The 7,767-nt window shown below is 31.5% G+C and overlaps 1 long non-coding RNA gene across 1 annotated transcript; it reads right to left on the reverse strand.

The window, feature by feature from the left end:
* Positions 1-2,295: 2,295 nt before the first annotated feature.
* On the reverse strand, positions 2,296-4,113 carry LOC126693665 (uncharacterized). Its single transcript, XR_007645460.1, has 3 exons — positions 3,913-4,113; positions 2,969-3,077; positions 2,296-2,604 (listed from the first exon to the last, which is right to left on the reverse strand). It is a non-coding gene; the product is annotated as an uncharacterized LOC126693665 (long non-coding RNA).
* Between the last annotated feature and the right edge of the window lie 3,654 nt (positions 4,114-7,767).

A 7,767-nucleotide genomic window follows, 5' to 3' on the forward strand; every position in this document is an offset into this window, starting at 1 on the left:
GTTTGGGTTGCGAGTTAGGTCGGGTTGACCCACAAAAAACACGAGTTGGGTCACGGGTCAACTCGTTTTTGCTTTGGGTCAAAAAAATCGGGGTTGGGTCAGATCGAGTTAGAAAATTCTGATCCGTTTTGCCATGTCCAGGTATAGAGGAATTGTAAGGTTGAGGAATAGAACAGTGGAGAAATAAAAAGGTAAAAATGGGGAAAATGTTGGAGGAAAAGTAATTGTAAAGTCATAAATTAATAAGGAGAAAAATAATTAAAGATGAGAGAGAAAATGTTAGAAATAAGTGGATTATATGGCTTCTGATGTGGTTCAACAGAAGTATAACAACAATAAATATTAAGTTTCAACTTTTATGTAAAAAATATTATATATTCTAAGCTTAGATTGGGTCAAGTTTGACTTGGCAAAATGATCCACTAAAGTAAATTGACTTAACTCATGCTATTGATAATTTGAAAATTATATTTTCAATTTATTAGTTTGATTTATTTTGGATTTTAAGCCTTAGAATATTGTGCTCAATTATGTTAATTGCAATTATATATTAAACAATAAGTCTAAATAGTTTTTTTTAAAAGCAAATATATATATATCTTTAAAAGGTTGTAAATGCCGTGTCTAAGAACCTGGCAAGTCGCAATCCCAACTTTCTTTCTAATTCTATGACTTGACTTAGTGGATCACATGAAATCTAGACAATGCATCGAACAATGAATGATAAATTATTTTTATTTTTAAGGAGTTTACCAAGATAGTGTTAATAATGATAATAATTCTCGTTAATAAGGTATTTGGTTATAGTAGATTTAGTAGTCCTCGACATTGCAATCCAAAGACTTGATTAAAAGATCCCTAATAAAAGTTAAAGTTTCATAAACCCAAGACTTGAAGGAGACACCCATGAAATTTTCAATTTAAACAAAGAAATAATATTAAGTAACTTTCAGATATCTTAGTTGGTTATGATTAACTTATGACTTACTAAGATTCTTTTTTCCTAAAAAAAAGAGAAGAACTAGAAGAGAGGAAAGAATTTGCACATACCTAAACATCTTCTATGCCTTTGTAAATATTAATCACTACAATAAGAGGTTATACTTGGCATGTCCTTCATAGTTTCTCATGAATTTTTAATACAAGTTATGACAATTTCAATCTTCAGTACTGTTAGGACTATTAGACTATGCTATCTCCTCCAGTATAGATAACTACGTTAGAAGTATGAAACTCAGAACTTACAAAATGAATTAATATTGGAAAGTAGCAATTGAAGGGTTAAGCAAACCTCTTGCTTGGTAGTCTTCCAATTCTATCACCGTTAAGCTTTTCATAGTGTTGGAGTTACCAGAATTTTCAAAGTCATTGGGTAATTCATATCATATGGCTAAAATAATCAGATTTCCACAAATATGAAGTTTTTTTTTTTTTTTTTTTTTTTTTTGAATAAACATATAAAACACACAAAAAAAAATCTCATTTGAGTAACTACATACAAGTCAAGAAAGACAAGTAATAATAAATGATATCTCTTCTGATACTAGGGCATGAGGAAATTGAAAAACCAAAACCCTTCCCCTCCCAACATTGCACAAAGGGCTAGTTTGGATTGAGGGGAGAGAAGAGAAGTAGAGTAGAATTGGCTGAAAATTAGATGGCCAACTCTACTCTACTTTAACTCCCTTTTCCTCAATCTAAACTGGCCATAAAGCCTTAGCTAGCCATTGTCGGAGGCTTGGCTCCACATACTATTTTAATCACAGTCCATATCTCTTGCTTTATTCTTACTTTGTTGGGGGGTGGGAATAAATTGGCTCATCTAATCTTGCTTTATGCAAATTACTTATTACTCTAGCACAACACTAATAGCCAATCTAACAAGTATCGATCAAAACACTATTTTGCAGATTTAGTACATCAAACAAAACAAACTTGAACGTAGTGTTAGATATAACTGATCTTGAAGACACATAAATTATGTTTTCATTGATCTTTAAGATTACTATAATATTAAAACAAAGAATTATAAAAATTATTTTACAAGATAAACTAGACAAGAATGATAGGAGATTTAAGTTTCCTAATAGTTTAGTCCCAAGACAAACTAAAGAGACCCAATTCTTCCTAGAAAAACAAAAGGCATTTTCACTTGAAACAACTTAAATTGTTACGGTCATCAAATGCTTAATACACATCAAGAGCAACACTTATACTTGAAGAGCTAGATTTTTATAATCTCAAGTGCAAAGATCCTTCAAGTCACTTCATGTGTTCAAAAGTGGCCAGGTAATTTGACACCTACCATATATGACAATAATTCATTTATTCAAGAATATGATATTGATTCTCCTTTTCTTTCAAACGTTTGTCTTCTTAAGATCATGATATCATATCAAGAATTCCATCATTTTCGAACATATACTGTCTAGCTTCATGTTTGTCACTGGAAACTTCCCCATCTATGAAGGTAGTTGCCTTCTTTGATGATGACTACATGCTCACAAACCAATTCTTCAGCCTTACAGCAAAAGCCTCTTCTAAATTGCATTCCCCATTCAGTCTTTTTCAACCCATTTGCATGCATACACCAAGACTAGTTACCTAAAAAGTAAGAAATTATTAGAAGGTAAAAAATTAAAATAAAATAATATTTCCAGAATACTTGGTTCTCTTGGCACTGTCAATTTACATGAGCTTCTGACAGTCGAATGCCTCATTTATATGTATGTTCAGTGGATGAATAAATCATTTTTTTATAACCTTTTGTCTTAATCTTTCCACTCAATTCATGATCTATCTCCATGTTGTTAAAAAGACCAAAAAAACCTTTGAGACATTGACACCATCAATCACAAAGTGACAATATACGTGAAACTCAATATGCATCATTATATGATAAAATCCAAAGTCTGTTAATCATAACTGCAAAGGAGAATGTGGAGATTTATTCTCTAATCCAAATTACCTAAATTTCAGGAAATTTCATGTACTCAAGGGTATTGAAGGCAGCACCCCAAGGAACGAAGTTGTACGCCTTGTGAATATCTAACTTAGCCCAAACTTAGAAGTCTAGCCTGAAAAGAGAGCCTTTTTTCTATCAGGCTTAAATGAGACAATTTGATTTCAAGGTTACCACTAAACCAGTAGAAATAAGGCCATTCATGACTGATACTATGGCTTTCTCTAGAAAGATCACTAGGAACCCTCTAAAATATTAGTTCATTATTTCAAGTTTTTTGTTTCTATTTTCGTTTTTAAATTTTTTGAAAGTTATTTAAAGTTGATAGATACTCAGCTACAAGGTTTTCTCTAATGTTCATACTTCATATACACTTGATAAGAGTACAATAAGAAGACATCTTTAATAGTGTAACACTAAAATAATAGAGGAAACAAGAATCACAAAAATAGAATCAGGATATCCTTCAAGAAAACACAGAACCAAAAAACATTTAAGAGATAGCAACTTCACAGAAAACTATTTCCATGAAGAGTTGAGGTAGAAGTGATGCAAATATTTATTCAAAACGCTAAAGATTTGCTTCTAAAGAGACTGGCAGCATGACTTTTTGAGAAATAAAATAAAACAACATCGACAAGTGCAATATAAATAACTTAACCTATCTCTAAGAACTTTGCGAGCTTATAAATGCTCTTTATTATCAAAAGTGACAGAAGACAATTTTGAGCAGTCTTGTTCTTATCATCCTCAGTCATACAACTGCATAAAATTTCAGGCATCCCCACCCCAGGTAACCTCATCCATATGTCCAAAACCTTGAAATGATTTTCGACTTGAATGGACTTGGACATAAAGATAACATGGGCAGGTAAATGGATTCCTCCATGCTAGAACTGATAAGATTCAGTTCATAACATATATAAACAAGGAGGTTAAAAATGACTAACCTGGTCAAGAAAATTTATAAGAGTGAGATTGCAGAACAAGCAATGAAGTCTAATAAGTGCTTGTGTTATTATTCGAGATTGTTCATCTTGGAAGGTGCCACCTATCATATGATCAATTTTACATAGAAGGACAAGGACAGCTACCTGAAAAATCCAAACATGCAAGATGTTATTAAAGCATGATAATATTGAGAAAGAATATGACAAAGTGGGTGCAAGTGACCCATCACTCTTTTGTTGTCTACTTTGAGTAAGTTGTAATAATATAGGTTCCAACAATGAAACAAACTGCAAAACAATACAGGTTAACTGATAGTGATTTGGTAACCTATAGTTGTTGGTATATTTTCTTTAAATGACAGAAAATGATGACAATAATAACAAAAAGAAGTTGAAGGATCCTTTGCATTTTCTATGTCAAGATATGCACAATATCCTGCTTAAAGACCAATCTAGTGAGGCAAAGAAAACATTATGCAAAGAAAATTAGAGGATATTTGTATGACGAACATCTCATCATGCAAATATAGTAATTAGGGCCTAATTTATTATAGGAAAGTAAATCAACTTGTCTATTTAAAAAATTAAAAGCATTAATAATTGTAGCTTAATAGTTGTAAAAAGAATGGAAAACATTGCTACATTAAAGGTGAGTATCTGGAAAAACCATACAGCAAGAACAATAAGATATTATGGGCTCCTATCCATAACAAAGTAGCATTGGACACAGTGATATCTAGTGTATCAAGACGGATGGGCTTCATCTAAGAGATTATTAGTTAAAATTAAGATCTCAGGACATCAGATGATGAATTAACAACAGTTTTATTATAAATATATTTCTTATCAATAGCTAGAAAAGTAAGTTTTCAATACAAAGTTCACCAAAAGGGTGGAAATATTAGCCTTAACAAAAGCTAAGCTGAACATAGCTAATGAAATGATAATTTTGATTTTTTATTAAATGGACCATACTTAAGTCCGCTGGACCATAAGTGGTATATAATTGTACTTATAAAAGGCTAAACTACCGATAGTTTCCAAACCAATGAAATTTCTCTATGAAATGCCATTGTTTAAACTACCAAACTATGAATAGGAAATTATAAATTTATCTACTAATTGTTCACCTAAATATTTTGAATATCTTCAAATAATTCCTCCTTTTTTTAGGGAATTGTTGATTGAGTCTTTGCTAATTTGTTATAATACTAGATCTTGAACTTTCTTCAGATAAAAAGCAGGGGTGTCATCTTAGAAAAGAAAAATGTAGAGCCACCATAACTGAAGAACATACATAAGAGATATAACTTGTGCAGAAGAAATGTGACAAATCCATTGGTCATGAACTCTCACATAGGAAAAAAGACATGAGAGAGAAAGAGAGAGATGTGCTTAAGGTTCAACATCCTTGACAGAATGCTAATAGCTAAAATAGGCATGAAAGCTTCATAGAAGGATTTATACTTAGCTTTGATTGATGTGAAAACTATATATAAGAACAAGAAAAGGTTTTGGGATCTATGTGAATAAGCTTTTCAAATTTCACAACAATGGGTTAAAAAAGAATTAACCTGTTTTACCTGAGCAAACCAAACTAATCCCAATAATACCTTAAACACTTCCAATCAAAAAGTTTGAGAGGACAAAATTAAGATGCACCTCAACAATTTTGAGCTTCCTTGATGATATGAAGGGCCAAGTGTTGTTTTTCCAGATGCCTCTCCCCATAAATTTCATCAATTCTACCCTGAAAATTGCAGAAGAAACCTTTTACCACAACTGTAATGACACTATTGCACTTCTTTGCTACTAAACTTAAACTCGAGATCAAATCATCAAACATACATTCACTAATTTAGAAGTTACCGGTTCATAAGAAGTAAAATTTAAAGATCATTCTATATGTTGATGGGCTAAAATTACAAATTCTTCGCAAACAATGCAAGCCAAATTCACATGGTAATATGATATAAATGGCAAATTATACGCAACACTCACCAATACCTCCCTGCCATTTTCAATTTGAATTAGAACAATCTTCAGTCTTCAGTCCTTGTACATCATTGAGGCCATGCATCCTCCTCAATAGATATGACAATTTTGATGGCTAGAGCAGACCTTTTGGTAGTCTTCCACTTCCATTAGATTCAACTTTTACATTGTTGGTTTACAAAATATTCAATGTCGTAAGGTATTTCATACCATACAACAAAAAGATCAAACTTCAATTTTTTTTGTTAATTGAACAATAAAGCACAGCAAATAACCAAGAAGCAGAAACAAACAATTGATAACACATGACTCAAGCTACTGAAATGTTGTGCAAATTAGATAATAAATAAAAAATGAATGAAATCATAAATATAAACACACATTACTCCATTAACCATTACGACACTTAATTCAAACCACAATATTATTAAAATTATTTACAATACAAGCAAAGGTTGAGACTTTCCAATGTTTCTGTGATGCCAGTTGTTGAATTGATTAGCTGCAACATTTTAAACATGGAATCGTTAGATGAGTATAATGTATAAACTAAAGAAAATCCACAGGTACTAAGAAAATACAGGCCAAGTAAATTCATTAATACCATTTTCAGTTCACTTTTAGAGAGAGAAAATGAAAAGATTAAAAAAAAAAAAAAAAAAAAAAAAAAACAGAGCTAGCATACATCACTTTTAGGATGGTATTAAAGCATAAGAATGTTGAGAAAGAAAATAACAGAGTGCAAAAAATTTAACACTCTTTTCTTGTCTACATTGAGTAAGTTGAAATAATATAGGCTCCAATGATGAAACAAACTGCAAACCTGATCAATATAGGTTAACATACGGAGATTTGGCCACCTATAGTTGTTGGGTATATTTTCTTTAAATGACAAAAAATGATGATGACAATGACAGCTCTGCAGTTGCAATTCTAGTGAATGTATTAATGAAACTTGAACAACTAACACCACAATCATTTAAAGTGCAGATATTCTGAACTCAGAACCTAAAGCACTCCAAGGCAACGACTGCCATATTAAATCTAATGTACACCCAAAAAAGGGGAAAAAGAATAAAGAAAAAGAAAAAGAAGATTGAAAATCCTACATGCCAATCACTAAGTGTGATCTTACAAATTTGTGCTTATAGTGTACACATAAGGTTGATTAGTACTCATTTTTTCAAATTCATTGTCATTACCATCTATGGACTAAACTAGTAGCAAGATTCTCCATCACTAACAGATAACACCAGCAAATATCTATTCTGCTATCTATATTCATTAGATGCCTAATTCTAAATTGCTATCATTGTTATGGTGACGCAAGCAATTTTAATATTTATCATTACATGTTGCTATGTACAAAGTATTTAAAATTTTAGCTTAATAGTTGTAAAACGAATAGAAAACATTTATAAAGAAAAAGTGAGTATCTGGAAAAACCTTACAGCAAGAACTAAAAGATAGTTGGAGCTCCTGTCCATGACAAAGCAGCATCAAATAATGTGATATGGCTTGGTCCTGCATTCTTGAGCAGAAGATCTAGAGACAATCATATCTAGTGTGTCAAGATTAATTGCAAAATGGGCTTCATCTAAGAGATTATCAGTTAAAATTAAGATATCGGGATATCAAACAATGGATTAACAACAATTCCATTGTAAATATATCTTATGGACAACTAGAAAAGTTAGAAATTTACAAGTAAAAGTTCACCAAAAGAGTGGTCTTGCCAAAATATTAGCCTTAACAAAAGCTACGCTGAACATAGCTGATAAGATAATTTTTAAAATGCTAGACAACTAACAGCTTCCAAAACCAATGGGATATTTCTATGAAATGCCATTGCTAAAACTA

This window comes from Quercus robur, chromosome 7, assembly GCF_932294415.1.
Source record: "Quercus robur chromosome 7, dhQueRobu3.1, whole genome shotgun sequence".
NCBI lineage: Eukaryota > Viridiplantae > Streptophyta > Magnoliopsida > Fagales > Fagaceae > Quercus > Quercus robur.